Source organism: Pongo abelii, chromosome 4 (genome assembly GCF_028885655.2).
Source record: "Pongo abelii isolate AG06213 chromosome 4, NHGRI_mPonAbe1-v2.0_pri, whole genome shotgun sequence".
NCBI classification, from domain to species: Eukaryota; Metazoa; Chordata; class Mammalia; order Primates; family Hominidae; genus Pongo; species Pongo abelii.
In genome coordinates this window covers 101,169,458-101,185,686 of record NC_071989.2, presented here as the reverse complement: position 1 = coordinate 101,185,686, position 16,229 = coordinate 101,169,458, and positions in this window count along the sequence as shown.

Below are 16,229 nucleotides of genomic sequence, written 5' to 3'. Positions count from 1 at the left end.
GGTGTGCCGTTTGCTAAGACCGTTGGAAAAGCACAGTATTAGGGTGAGGGTGTCCCGATTTTCCAGGTACCGTCTGTCACGGCTTCCCTTGGCTAGGAAAGGGAATTGTCCAACCCCTTGTGCTTCCTGGGTGAGGTGATGCCCCACCCTGCTTCAGCTCACACTCTGTGGGCTGCACCCACTGTCCGACAAGCCCCAGTGAGATGAACCTGGTACCTCAGTTGGAAATGCAGAAGTCACCCATCTTTTGTGTTGCTCACGCTGGGAGCTGTAGACTGGAGTTGTTCCTATTTGACCATCTTGGAACCCCCAGCTAGCAAGCATTTTCTGTAAAGGGCCAGAGAGTAAATATTTTAGGTTTTGTGGGTCATACGGTCTCTGTTATAACTGTCATTACTCTTTCTCCTACTCAACTCTCATTGTACCACAGAAGTAGTCCTAAGTGTGCTGTATTCCAGTGAAACTTTATTTACAAAAACAGGCATTGGGTAGTTTGCCCTGCAGGCTGTACTTTGCTAACTTCTTAGGGACAATCTTACAAAATTATGACTGTCTTCTGTTGAGCATCTACACATGTTATGTAATGTTATAGGCACATTGGATTGTTTTTTAACTACTTCTTATGACAAAGAGGAAGCCAAGGCTCAGGAGGCTTTAAAGTTGCAGAGTCATTCCTAGAACATGGATTTATCTCCACAGTGATGTTATACTTATTCTTACTCTGAAGTAGAATGCTCTACAAGTTTAAGAACTTTGTTTTCCATATTCTAAAAGAACTTGGTTATAAAGTTGAGCTACCTTGATCTTTCTGAAATCATTTCATTTCAGATAGTGGCCAAAGAAAACTCTGACAATTTAAATTGGGGGCAACCGACTAATGACCTCCAGGCCACCAGAATTTCCCTCAGCTGTTTGCACTGTTGGAATCACAGACATTCTTGAAACCTGCCATGGTACATCAGTTGACTTGAAGGTCTCTCTTCTTTGACTTTTTTGAGGTGCTATGTTGGTCACTCTAGGTAAGGTATTGGAAGAAAGCTTAGCAGCATTCTAAGCTTCTCTTTCCAAAATTCAGAACCAGAGGCCAGAAGTACCTCAGGTCTTTGGAAAGGATAGTGGGCAAAGATAAAGGTCTTTGATGCTAAAAAGTTAACCAGCAGGTTGTCCAGTTTAGCTGTCATCCTATCTTCACCATCTTCATTCTCCTGGCCTAGAAACAAACTTGATTTATGTAGAGATTACATTCAACTCTGCCTTACAAGAACAAGACGATTAATTTCTATAATCACAATACTTGATGTTATCTCTAAAGTTTTCAAAGGTGAAGAAATATTAGGTTTAGTAAAAATGTAAGAAGGTGAATATTAGGAGCATATAGTTAATAAGTGGTCTAGTATTTGTATTTTGGAAGTTTAAAACACATTTTCCTATTGGGTTTTTGGAGTAAAGGAGTAAAGTAAGATGATCTACATTGTTGCTGTATACAGGCCTTTCCAGTTGTAAGAAATGTTTGGAGGCTTAGATGAGATAAAAAGAATACATTTGAAAAAATGCATTTATCTTTCCGCATGAAAGCTGGTAGTGCTGAAACTGCAAACCTAGGACTGGGAAGGCTGTTGAAATTAGGGAAAACATCAGTGACATGGCATGTCAGTGTGTGTATTAAAGTGCTTCAGAAAAACAGAACCAATAAGATGTAGATATCTTCAGAAACAGAGTGAGTGAGTGAGTGAGAGATTTACTATAAAAAACTGGCTTACTTGATTGTGGAGTCTGAGAAACCCAGACCAGGGAGAGCTCATGGTATAGTTCCAGCTGGAGTCTGAAGGTCTGAGAACCAAGAGAGCCAATAGTGTAAGTTCCAGGCTTGTACAAGTCTGAAGGCGGGAGAAACCAGTGTCCTAGTTTGAAGACAGGTAGAGAGAAAGAATTCCTTCTTACTCAGTCTTTAATTCTATTCAGGCCTTCAATGGGTTGCTCAGCGCCCATCCACATTGGAGAGACCAATCTGCTTTACTCAGTCTACTGATTCAAAAGTTAATCTCATCTAGAAATATCCTTGGAGACATACCCAGAAACAATGTTTAATCAAGTATCTGGGCACCCCATGGCCCAGTCAAGTTGATACATAAAATTAACTTTCTGTGTGCGTGTGTGTGTGTGTGTGTGTGTGTGTGTGTGTGTGTGTGTGAGAGAGAGAGAGAGAGACAGAGAGAGAGAGAGGATTGAGGGAGAGAGAGAATGTGGGTGGAGGTAAAAAAACTCCACAGCCTAAACCTTCTTTCTCCTCCTTTTTAAAAAGATTTTAATTCCCTTTTTTACTTTCCAAAGACTTATCTGATTATTTATCTGTTTATAATGAATAATTACTGATTGGGTGTCTATTATGTGCTAGGCATGATGCTACCACTGGGGATAAAATAATGAGTTAGACACATTGTCTTCAAGGAGGTTACTGTCTAGTTGGGGAGATAAGCAAATATATCATTTAAATACTGTGTACTAAATGCTGAAACATGATGAGCAAGTATTAAATGCTAAGAGAATTCATAGGAAAGACATCTAATGCTACTTTGAGAGTCAGCGAAGCCTTCCTGGAGGAGATAAAATTTAAGCTAAGTAATGAAGAGGGGCTTAATCAGACAAAAAGGCAAGAAAATCTGTTCAAGGCAGAGAAAACATCATGGATGAGCGATGAGGATGGAAGCTTGGTCTGAACTTTCCCCATTCCATCTACATGATTCAACTGATTTGAGCATTTTTAAACATCAGGCATTTTAAAAGAAAAGCCTTTTTATTGGGTGCCATGAACTAAAAGGAAAAGATGTGGCACTAATTGTCCATTCAAAAATCTAATAACAAGAAAGTAATATTGCTTACAGATGGCACATTCTCTTCATCAGAATAAATGTGGCTGGCAGTGACTAAAGTAATAATGGTCCTTCTTGGCTATGTTAGGTCAATTTTTGGTTACCAGTTCTAACAGAGAAAGTCATTGAGTTTAGTCTGATTCAAATCTTTTTTCCCTGCTTTACTGAGGTATAATTGACAAATAAAAATTGTATATATTTAAGGTATACAACATGATGCTTTGATATACGTTTACATTGTGAAATGATTATTACAATTGAGGTAGTTTACATATTCATCACCTTACATAGTAACCATCAAATCTTTATATGAATAAGGAAGAAAGGAACTCTGGCAGTTCCACTAAGGTTCAGCTCTCTTAGAGTGCTCCTTCTAGGCCATGGCACCGAGCTTATCCTTTTTCTCCCAAGTCTTTTATGTTAGAAGTGGGACTAATCTCGTTTTCTCCTTCTCTTCCACCTCCTTTCCCCCTCAGGTGAAACAGTCGCAAATGGAATTTCAAGAAACATTCTATGTAAGTCCTGGCTTTGAAATACTTTGTCATCCTAAGAAGCTTGGACTTTATCCTGAGGTCAAAGAAATGACAAATCAGATCATTCCAGCTGCAGTATGGAGAATAGAGTGAAGTGGGGTAACACTGGTGTAGTGGCACAAATTAAGCATCTACGTAAGAGAGGATAATGACCTGAACTAGGGTTAAAGTAGTGGGGATGGAGACAAATAGATAGTTTGAGAGAAATTAAGAGAATAGAATGACTAGGACTTGGCAGTTAACTGGATATGGTGGGCCTGGTGAATGAGAGGCAGAAGTCAAGATTGATGGTCAGGTTTCTGACTTGGGCAGTGGGTACATAGTGATGCTTGTACAAAGATTGAGAAAGTAAAAGGGAAAGCAAATGTCAAGCAGTTTCAAGCAGCAGTCAGCTGCTGGGCTGGCTCACCACACTTCTGTAGATTCCGTTGAAAAGGAGACAATGAGCCTAGATAGATTTAGACAGTTTATTACTCAAAGCAAAGTAGGCAACATGATCTTCATGCTTCTATGAATTCCCCAAATCCCATGATACAGAGTGAGGCCCAGACAGATGCTGTGTACACAGTGGACCTGTGTCCTCCCAGTCTTATAAGAGGCTACTTGCAAACTTGCCCAAAATCATTGTCCTGGAGGATGACATTATCTTTGTTATGCTGGTCAGAAAACAAATGTACCCTCTAACCCAGAAGCATAGCCTGTCTTTACTCAGAGACAAATAAAAACACCATGGACAATTACCTCTCAACAGTAAGAGAATGCTTTCCGTTTTGGACATAATGAATTTGAAATGCCCATGATATCTAAATAAAGGTATTCAGTAGATAATAAGCTGTTTTTAAGGAATATTTGGTATAGCGTTTATAGAAATGAGATAATAAAACAAGAAAATATATAAACTTTGGCTATGTTAATAACATGATAGTTGCTTGTAAGATAGTTACAGCAGGTGGTTACTGTGTTGCCTAATTAAACATCATGATAGCGTCTTAATATGTGTAAGATTTATAATTTTATTCATCACAAACTGAATTCACCTAGGCTTAGTCCTCTGCTGCTTATGAGGTTTGATGATCTGCTAACAATCTCAGAAAATGAGAGAGTTGTGTGGTGGCAGTATATTTATAACACACTATGGAACTGGCCTTATAACTGTGACTTTTGCCTGCTTTTAGTCGAGACCAGCCCTCTTCAAAAGAAATAAGATAAACGCGAACCTCAAATGTGAGCCACATACATAATTTAAAAATTTCTAGTAGCCACATTAAAAAACCTAAAAGGAAGCAAGTGAAATTAATTTTTATAATATACTTTAACCCAATGTATCAAAATATTGTTTCAGCATGTAATCAACATAAAATTATTAGTGAGATATTTTACATTTTTTTTCATGCTAAATCTTTGAAATCTGGTGTGTATCTTACATTTACGGCTTATCTCAATTTGGACTTGACACATTGCAAGTGCTTAATAGCTATGTGTAGCTATTGACTACTATTTTGGACAGTGCAATTTTAGACCTCAAGAACAAGAAGTTAAATTTTATCATGTATGATGAATTTAGTTTTTCTTTGTATGTTAGAGGACTAAATACTGTGGTATGCTTTTTATCTTAAACAATTGAATACCAAGAATAGCTAACATTATAATGAAAAAACAAATGGTCAGTGAATTTACATGATATTTAATTTTTTTTTTTTTGGAGACAATGAGTTTCACTTAAAATCAGCTAGATATTACTGTGTCTAATATAGGCATCTTGGAAGGTAAATTAAGCCTGTAGGTTGTATCATTAGGTCCTTGAGTGTAAACCTCTCCAGGATTTCACTAAGTGGACCAGGTAGCCAGGCGATTTAAAGTATAGTTAATGTTCATCCTTTATCCTTGGGAATACATTACATGTTGGTAGAATTTGTTCCATTAGTTTATATAATGAGGTGCCTCATCATTTTGTGGCTTGTGAACATTTACTTATTTACCATGTTGACAAATGTATTGGCTTTACAGTACAGAAGCATCTCAAAAACCTAAAAGATTTCTGTTAAGTAATTTAATGAAAAACAGACATTGAGGGGAAAAGTCAGCCATCCTAGTGCCCTCAATACAGCAGTTGGAAATAATACACTTTTGAATGTCTGAAATATGTTAGTGATTTTAGAAAAAGACTAGGTAAGTCACTTGAGAAACTTAAGAAGACCTTCTAAGAAACTGGCAATACATGGTAATAACTTACTGAGTTTGCTTTGGGTAAACTCAATAAGTCATGGAACTTGCTATGCATTTTGGTGAGGATGCCTTTAATTCTAATTGGTGAAATGCAGTCACTTTTAATTGTATGTTGAGGGAATGCTCTCAGGGAAAAGTGAGTTTCTGTGCTGAATGACTAAGTGAAAGCACTTGACTATTTGTAAAGCCTGTGGGTATCTCTTTGATGTTGATTATTATCTGTGATTGTTTGTTGAGGGTTTTCTGTTTGTTTTTAAAACACTTGGGAAAAGCAAATGGTGAGTGTTACAATTTAAACAGATTTTCTTTTAGAGAATGTTCTGTAGGAAAACACAAATAGTTCTACTTTATCCTTGTTCGTTGATGCTTTTATTTGATTTCATATTTATTGATACAAACAGCTTTAAACATTAGATTAATTCTATAATAAAGTGATACAGAAGTGGATGTGTTATGGGGAATAGTATTGAGTAAGAAAGACAGAAGCAGTAGGGTGGGTAACATCTACTTTGTTTTCGTGACCCAGAAGGACTGTGTGTGTACCATGAGGCACTTTATGGAGTTTGTCAATCCACTATGGTAAAATAATGCAACAAGGGTTAATGCCATGTTTGTGACTTAACCATTGATGGGTTAAACCAATTGTCTTGCTTTGGGATGAAACCTTGGAAATGAAGGGGTTATCATCAAAGGAGTTTTACTATAATAAAGTAGTCAAAGAAGGCTTACCTGAGAAGAGGATGATAGAAGTATGACTTGAAGGAAATGGGGGAGCGAGCCCTGATGGGGCATCAGGAGGGGCATTCCAGGCAGAGGGTATGGTGGGTGCCAAGCCCTACTGCAGGAGCATACCCGGTAGTTTGCAGGAACAGTGTGATGATCAAGTGGCCACAGAAGCAAAGGGGTTACTATCATTTATTGTCTTCTCTATTTTCTAGGTACTATTTATACAAACTTGACTTGAAATGAGGCAGATTGGGGAAAAAAGTGTTATAGTGGAACAATCTATTTTAAACTTTTAAAAGCATTGCTTGGAAATAAATCAGAAAACGAATGAAGTGATAATACAGCTCCAATTATGATGGGACATGTCGGAAAACCATGGAAGTCTGATAGATCAAAAGGCTTCTCACTGGCCAAACTCAGACAATTTGAGTTTCAAAATAATGAGAATAATGATTTCAATCCATTAAATAAAAATAAAAAAATCATGAGTTCACACTTAAACAAACAAGGGAGTAGGATACTAACTGATAAATGTAGGAGGAATGATAATATTAGAAAATCACCATTTTGCAACCACTGTAACAATTAAACAAATTATCTGTGGTTGCTAAACCAGTGGATGAGAATCTGATGAAGACCAGCATATTTATAAGGTCTTAAAAAGCATCTACCCATAAATTAGTTTTTACTTACAAAGCATAAAATAGGTTTTAATTACAAAGAACTTTATAGTGGAGTAACCAGGTAGATACCACCTTAACAACTTAAGTAATCAGAGTTAACATTGCCAATAATTGGACAAACCAATATCATGTACTTCCTGATGTGATTCACTGAGAAGAACACAACATCATTTATATAATATTACTGTAAAAAATATGTAACCTAAATCTAATTATAAAAAAAATTAGACAAGCCCAAATTGGGGGATTTTTACAAAGGAAATTGCATGTACTATTTCCAAAGGTCAATGTTGTGAAAGACAATGAAAGGATGATTCTGGACCAGAAAAACAAAAATTGCCATACAGCACACTTTGGCGACAATTGGAAAAATTCACATAAGTTCTACATATTACATTAGATAATAGCATTATGTCAGTATTAAATTTCCTGATTTTGATTATTGTAGTTTGACCCTTTAAGTGAATATCTTTTTTCTTGGGAAAGTCACGCAGAACTGCTTACAGGTAATGAAACATGGTATCTGCAATTTACTTTCAAACAATTTAGAGAAAATTTATACATAGAGAAGAGAGGGGGAAGGGGAAGGGCAAGAAAGAATGATCCAGCAATTGTGGCAAAATATTAACAATGTGGGTCAAACACATACAGGAGTTCTTTATATGATACCTGAAACTCTTCTGTAAGTTTAAAATTATTTGAAAATAAAAAGTTGAAAACAAAAAGTGATAGTGGGCTAGATGAATTGGGCCTGGAACTCTCCTTCTGTTTGGTGCCCCCCTTCATCCATTTTCTTCTAAGAAGGACCCTGAGGCACCCCTGAATATAATTTGAAGATCACCGCACTAAACTGATCATCCCTTCCAGCAATGAAAAAAAGACAAAAGCCAATAGTTTTATAGGTAATAAGAAAGGAGACGCTAATGTTTCATTAGCTGTAAGAAGAGACTACTTGTCCTTTTAAATATTGCTAATGTGCAGATATTATTGGTAAATGTTGATAGATGCTAAAAAAAGAGCATATGGGAAAAAAGAGCATATGGAAAAAAATAAGGCAAAGTCTGCACTTGGCCTGAGGGCTCTGGGAATTGTGAGGGAGGCTGTGTTTAGGTCATTAGGAAGAAATTTAAGTAGCGGCAATAAATTTTACTTTTGGTAAAAGTAAATACATGCAACTGAAATGAGGCATAGGAAGGAGTGAAGTGTGGAAATTCTGATCAGCATAATTATTTAAGTTTATAATCATAGTTAAGGATGGTTCCTCTCACTAAATGACAAGGTCATAGTGACTTTTAAAAGCTAGAGGACAGATGAAAAATGATTCAGAATAGACAAGGAAGCAGTCAAAAGCGTTGAGCAATGTCAAAAGCATCCTACTTCAGGCCACTTTAACACTTGTACTGTGTCAGTACCATCTCTATACAGTCACGCGCTACATAATGTTATAGGTTTGTATAAGTCCATCCCGTGATGTTCACATAATGATGAAATCGCCTGACAATGCATTTCTCAGAACATATCCCTGTTGTTAAGCAATGTATGACTGTGCTTGGAGATAGCATTCATTACGTCAAAAGAGAGGAACCCTACCTGAGCCAGGTATCATTTCTTTGTTTCTTAGAGTTAACATAATCTCCAGTCAGTGTAGTACTTTGAGAAGAACAGAATTTGAAGGTCTAGAAAACAATGTGGAACTACTGGAATTATGGGATTATCATAGGCATGTAAATAGCATATAGATTGTTTTAGGTTGGCTACAAGGGAATTCTAGTTTCCCTAAAGGAAAAAACCCAACAACGAAGAAGAAAATAAATTATCTTTTGACCTAATTCGTGTGCCAAATACTGAAACTTTATATCTCACTAAGAGATAAGGTATAACAAAAGTGGGGAAATTAGTCTAAAAGATATGAGAGAACTTTGTTTTCAAAACTGCCACAATGTATCAGAAATTATAAGGGGCGGTCATGGCATAGGTGAAGCATGAAAATATACTTTACTAAAAGTTGAATAATGCGTATATCAAAATGAATGAGAAGAGCAGTAATGCTCACAATGTGCCAGTGATAGCATGTATAAAACCTGTGGTTTCTTGGCTATTTGGAAAATAATAAAATGAAAAATGACTTCTAATGGACAAATGTGATATACTGTTATAAAATGAGCCTTTCTTAAAGATTAGGAAAAATAGAAATTACACAAAAAGATATGAGAAAATCTGTAATTTCAACCTTTGTGGGCTTGGTATGAGAGCAGGTAGTACCAAATTAAGGAGGAAAGCATGCTGACAAAAGAAGCTATAATTGTAGGCAGCGTACAGGCAGGGTGCTTTGTGAAGTTCTGCCAGGGAACAGCTGTGAAGCATCAGCAGTACTTGGAATGAAGAAATAGGCGAATGGATAATTTAATGACTATTTAAAATAGTTATTTTACTCTCTAAGATATGGTAAGAATGGTAACCAAACCCAATGCTCCAGGACACAAGTGATTGGCTAAAGGAGTCAGGAAGAAGTGTTTGTTGTTCTAGTTGGTGTAGCCTTGCTCAGCTACTTAGGTACCCTCTATGTGTTCCTTTCCTAGCATCATGTATTATCTACTGCAGTCTGTAGAATTCAGACGTGGAGGGCTCAATGGTGTCCCCTGGTCTTTGGAACATTCTGTATTTTAATGATCATGGTAAGTACTTGGAAAATATGCAGCAACTATAGAGATGTTGGTGTTTCAGTAGAATTAATGACCGCATCTGATTTTTGACTGGTGTTTTCATTGAAATCATCAGGTCTAGTGATGATTTCCTGGTCAAATTTTACTAAAAGAATTGACTATATATAACATCTGACATTTTTTATTCTTATAATGGACTGGGTCTTAAACACTGAACCACAGTTCTGCCCAATGAAAAGCACAGGTGTTCTGACAGGCAATAATAATAAATAAGATGTGGTATTTTTATTTTGTCAAGTAGTATACACGCATATAGTCCATGCAGGGATTCAGAATACAAGGCTGCATTAACAGCAATCAAATTTTGGTAGAATGTACTTGATTTTAACATCTTCCTTTTAGACCAGTATTTTAAAGAAGATCAGAAAAATTACTCATTCTGGGAACAAAGACTTTTGAAAGCTGTCAGCTTACTGACAGTTATGATGAGCATTTATTTCAGACTTATAAAACATATTAATCAAACTCATTTACAGTGTGGTGGTCCAAAGAGGGTTATTTTATTTTTGAGAGATACTTTAAGTAAGTGAAGAGCACTGGTAACATGTACTCCATGAATACAAAGCTACAATGTGTTTTTCGTCTTCAAAATGAGTAAATACTTTTCTTGGATTTACGGAATGAAGCATACTGCAGGATTCTGTTTATTACAAGACTATTTGCAAAAGACCTATGCACCATTCATTGCACCTTGAAAAACACTTGAAAATATGGGTTGCATTTGCAAACTTCAGTGTATGACATGGAAATCTGGCAAGCTGCCTGGCGTCTACTTAAAGGATTGTCATTCTGGGAAAAATAAATTTCTCTAACTAGACAAAAGTCAATGTTTTCATGTTTTACTGCAATCAAACTGATAGAGCTGACAGTTTAATGTCTCAACACTTAAAATATCTGTGGATAATCAGTTACCTCAATCAATCATAAACACAAATCCGTCTATTTTCAAAGCTTATGTGTCTGTGACTAAGATATAAAACAGTTTGGTGAGACCCATCCCCCACAACACCTCATCATCTCCCCCCCACCATCATCTCAGTAGTCCTGATTTGTCTTTAGCTATGGAGATATTTATACACATTATGCATCTGGAAATAACTTTTAACAACTCAAGTGTGATCAAATTTAGAAAGTTTTCTTTCACTGTCCTGTTTTATTTAATTTTTATCGGTAGTTTATAGCCTGTATGGCTGTCAGAAAAATGTGTAACTGTGCTGGCATTCCAGCTGAAGACATCATTACGAGTGAAAAAATGCTCAAGGCTTTTTCAAAGTGGGTGCTGAAACATACATTTCCCTTCTCTGACTCCAGGGGATGCTGGTAGCTACCCCAAACAGAGGTATTTTGGGGTCAAATGGTATAGTGCTGGCCCCTTAGGATTTCCTGGCAGGCACACTGGATGGCTCATTTCTGGACACTCATCATAATGGTGATGATGATAAAGCAAGGGAGACAGTGACAACACAAAAAGGCGCCTGAGGAATTGGATTCCAGGTAGCTCTAGATTTGGCAGAACTGACAGGTTCAGTTCACTAAGCTTTGGTATTGATAATGACGGGAAACTTCAGACAGTTTTAGAAATCTGTTTCTATTAAGATATGCATGGTGTTTCTGCAACATGAGAACAAGTTTACTGGGCCACACCATTCTTCTTTCAGCATAATAAGAATTGATGTGAGAATTTTACATTCCTAACAGATAATTACTCTGAATACTGAATAAGCCAAATTTCTTGTTTGGAGTATTTTTTGATATATTTTTAATGGTGTATATGTATATATCGACATACACATTCACCACCAATGCCTCCTTTTTGTTTCTTTGATTATTTGGAGCTTTGCAATCAAACTAAGCAGTTTTAGGACCCTTGGGGCAGCATCTTTTAGTTCCCCGTCAGGCAGCGTTGCAAAACAATCAATCTTGCTCTCACTCTCACTTGGCGGAAGTGCCACGACACGAAGAGTGCAGTGCTTTGCTCTTGCCATGAAGCCTGGGTGACAAAAGTTTTTACAAGAAGCTGACTGTATTTGGGGTTATGAATATGCAATGACTCTCATTAGTATTGAAGCACCAGAGCAGGGGCTGACATCCCCCGCCACTTTGAGTTGCTGCAGAATCGGCTAATGAATTGTCTCACTCCCTCACTCACACAGTCTGCTGTTGTGGCTCCTAAGTTCCAAGGGGAGTTGCCCATTTTGAGAAGACCATTGACTGCAAAAATTAATTGTCAAGGACTACTCTTGATTTCATGAAACAATGTTTAGACAGTGCTTAGATTGTCAAAACAGAAAAGCACTAAACTCTGCATAAGATAATAACATGAATAGAAAAATTTAGAGAGAGACACAAGGTATATATTATGTACTTATATTCATCATTGTGCACAGATATGCTTCCATCCTGGATCATTGTACAATATGTCTAACTGTATATAGATGAAACCAAGTCACAGAAACCTGACATTCTGTTGGTTTGTCTATTGTCCTTCCAAATGGAACAAACAGAGATGATAGAAAATTCCCAGAATGAATAGGGTTGAAACACAAAGATATTCCATCAATTCTTTACCATATTCTTTCTTTTGTATTCTTGGGTCTCTGCCAAACATTTTGCAGCTCATACACATACCATCTTTCATGAATATGTTACTGATAAGGATATGTTTATAGCCACTGATTAAGATATCTGAGCTGATTTGCAGTGTGTAAGAAGATGCAAAAGAGCTCAGAAACCATTTAGAATGTCCCCTTTCAATAGAATAAATTAAATGTGTTTTTCCACATCCCTCCTCCCTTGAAATTTCCTTTCAACTAGAAGAGCACTTCTGTGACTTGCTGCAGATTGTAAAGGATGGATTGAATTGAAATTGATAATATATGCTAAAAGGTAAGGGATATTTTGTAAGCTATGCAAATATGGCAGTGAACAAAGAGTTAAACTCTTATATTAGGATGCTTGCTTCTGTGGTCATTTATTTAATCTGCAATGTAAAGTCATCCCTTGCAAGGAAGTAGACATTTGTTATTTTGTGGAGTTTTAGAAGTTAGTGTTATTATAATTGCTGTATCTGTTTGACCCATCACTGGAAACAAGAAAAAAATAAAGTAAAAGAATCATGTACATATAAGAGTACCAAGAATGAGTATAGCATAAAAATAAATGCAGCTCTGACAAAAGTGGCTCAAGTATCATACATCAAACACTTGTTACCTCTGCTGCCTTTAGTGACTGCACATGACTAAGAACAAATCAGTGATAAAATCTTAAGAAAGATGAAACCAGTCTGGGCCTTTGCAAAGACCATTAGTCGTTCTACAAAGCCATAATATTATTTGTTCAAGTAACCCTTGGCTTCCTATTTAATGGACATAATATGCACTCCACCCCAGTTCAAAGCCACAAAGGGAACTTTAAAAAATTGGATACGTCTTAGAGAGGACCAATCAGACCTAATCACAAAACAAGCTACTAAATTATTCAGTTTTATTACTAAATTTGCATTCTAGCTGTACTTCAATACAAGTATAGGGTTTAAAATTTTTACTGTTTTAAAAGTACTTATATAATCAGAAGTGAAGTACCTATACAATCACAAGCATTTCCTGATTTTTCTGATGCCATTTCCCTAGATATCCAAACATTTTCTATTATAAGACAAAAGTCTACCTGGGTACATCAGAATAAACTATTTAACTCTATGGAACACACTTGGATTTTAAAATACAAAACTGGAAACAGATCCATTGGAACAATTATGGCTAAGCACAACCTATTCAGGTTTAATAGAAATATTAATACCTGTTACTATGAATAAGATAATCACATTACAAGTGAAAATAGTTTTAATTGAAATATGGTAGTTTTGATTTGGCACTGTAATTAGCATCTGTATTTTAAACTTTGTGACTGCTGTGAACATTATTTATGGAAGGTTTATATTAATATAATTTGGTGTTTGTTGCTTTTATCAAATATTGGTGTCTAATGAAATAAAGTGCAAAGAACTTGGACTTCTCACATTTTTGTGAGTGATTTGCTGACAATCATTTGCTGTACCTCCTTTTCCACACACAACCACAATACAATTGTAATAGCAGGTGAAATAATATATTACATTGCTTCTATTTATATTATGTTAAGCTCTCTTACTACAAACCTGAAATAGAATTTGGATACTTAACAGGAGAACAGCAAATATGCATATGGATTTAGGCAATTATTTGATTGCTCATTCTATACTGTATAGTATCCATAACCATATTTAGCATTTTGATATAGTTTATGAAGTGGACCCAGAATTGGAGTACCTTATAGCAGGCAGTGCTGGAAGTCACAGACACATTCATCCTCCCTCGCTCCCTCTCCTCTCACCTCTCTCTCTCTCTCTCTTTCTTTCTCTCTCTCTCTTTCACATACACATGTATGCTCTCACAATGGGGAGGGAAAAGAATGAAGAAGAGTTCAGCCTTTGATAAACTTACCTAGAATATTGCCATCAGAAACTATTTTAATTTAAAAACATACATGTAAATTTTGTCCTTTATGGTTTAGTATTTTTTTAATTTACTTGTGAATGTGGGGCACCATAGTCATTTCAGTCTTAAGGATCTCTAGAGGTCTTGGTCTGAACTTGAACAGACCAAAGAATTTACTGTCAGCAAGTGGTATTTATACATTTCTTTGTCAGCCATGAATTAACAATTATTGAGTACAAATCTGGGTGCTGAGAGTAGGGACAGGTGGACTAGGAAAATACAGGAAACAGAATCTTGGGTACCAGGAAGTTTACAATGTAGCTGGGGTGAAAGATCATGGGTAACAGTGGAATCTCATTTACAGGGCTAGATGTCAACAAAAGTAGATTGGTTTAGTGCTCCCGAAGTGCAGAAGTGTTTCAGGGTTGTCACTGAGATGTGAGAACAGCCTCAGGAGGGACAACTGTAGGGACTTCTCGTAGGAGTTCTTGCTTGGATTTTGGAAAATTAAACATTTTATTAAAACTTGACTTTACTTTGAAACAGGATATAAGTGTGTCTAAAACTCATTTTATTTTGATTTCAATGGCAATATTTCCTTTAGAAGTGATATAAAGTTTATAATTGTGTGTTTTGTAGTGTTCTTTAAATTGTTCTCACTTAAAAAAATTGTATCCTTAGGTAGGGAGGAAATTTGTTTGCTACCATTACAGTTGCCCCTTTTAAATGAAGGACAAGGGCAAGAGATTGTACATGAAAAAGATCAGAGTAACATTTAAATAACTCTGTTTCTTCCTTAACTAACTCTTCAGTAGTCTTGCCTAGGTATACTTATAAATGGTGATTCCGTATCGATGCCCAGAAAAATTATGCAAGTCCCAAGGTCCTAAATTACGCAGTTCCCAAGTCCTGTATTACCAGAAATGGTCATTATATGCCTTGGGGGGGGGGGGACTTTTATTACTTGGTTGGATCTCTAAAAACTGTGTAACTTTCATCATTAGCCACAAGCCCAGCTCTCAGTAAAACTGCGAAGTTGTTTATCTGCCACTCTTTACTTCCCACTCTTCTTCCTTTTACCTTTTTCCCACTCTCCTCAGATGGCAATAAAAAGGGCTTGTGGTTACCCTCTGCCAGGGGCATTTGCTTTTTAAACAGGAGACTTTGTGATTTGAGTGTTGGGTGTATGGCAGGTACTGTGCTAGCTGCTTTACATGTGTTACTGCAACACAGATAATTGTACGGATGAAAAAAGTAGTTCAGAGACATGCACAAAATGAATTGTCAGTATCACACAGGTAGTTAGGTTTTGAGTCCTAGTAGTATTTTTGACTCCAGAGCCTATGTTGTTTGTATTACATCAAAACATGTTCAGACCTTGAATAAATTATGCTGGAAGTTCAGGTTTTGTGCCAGTCCCACAGGAAAAAATGCTTTTGGCGAGGAGCATTGCCCTGCCTTGTGCCCTTCAAATGAGATGAGGTGGGCCGGGCGTGGTGGCTGATGCCTGTAATTCCAGCACTTTGGGAGGTCAAGGTGGAAGGGTCACTTGAGATCAGGAGTTTGAGACCAGCCTGGCCAACATGGTGAAACCCCATGTCTACTAAAAATACAAAAATTAGCCGGGCATGGTGGTATGTGCTTGTAATACCAACTACTCAGGAGGCTGAGGCACAAGAATACCTTGAACCTGGGAGGCAGAGGTTGCAGTGAGCCAAGATGGCACCACTGCACTCCAGCCTGGGTGACAGAGTGACAGAGTGAGACTCTAGCTTAAAAAAAAAAAATTAGGTGAGATGGATCTAATTAGTTTGCTAACTCATGAGGCCAGTTTTGTATTTGCACCTTAAATCTTTTTTAACATAGGCATATTCCAGGGAGACTTTAATCTTTGTTTTAAATTTACTTAATTTAATTTATTGAACGTTTATTGAATGCCTGTTCTTTGCCAGGCATTGTGCTAGATGCTGGTGGTACAAAGATAGTCTGTTTA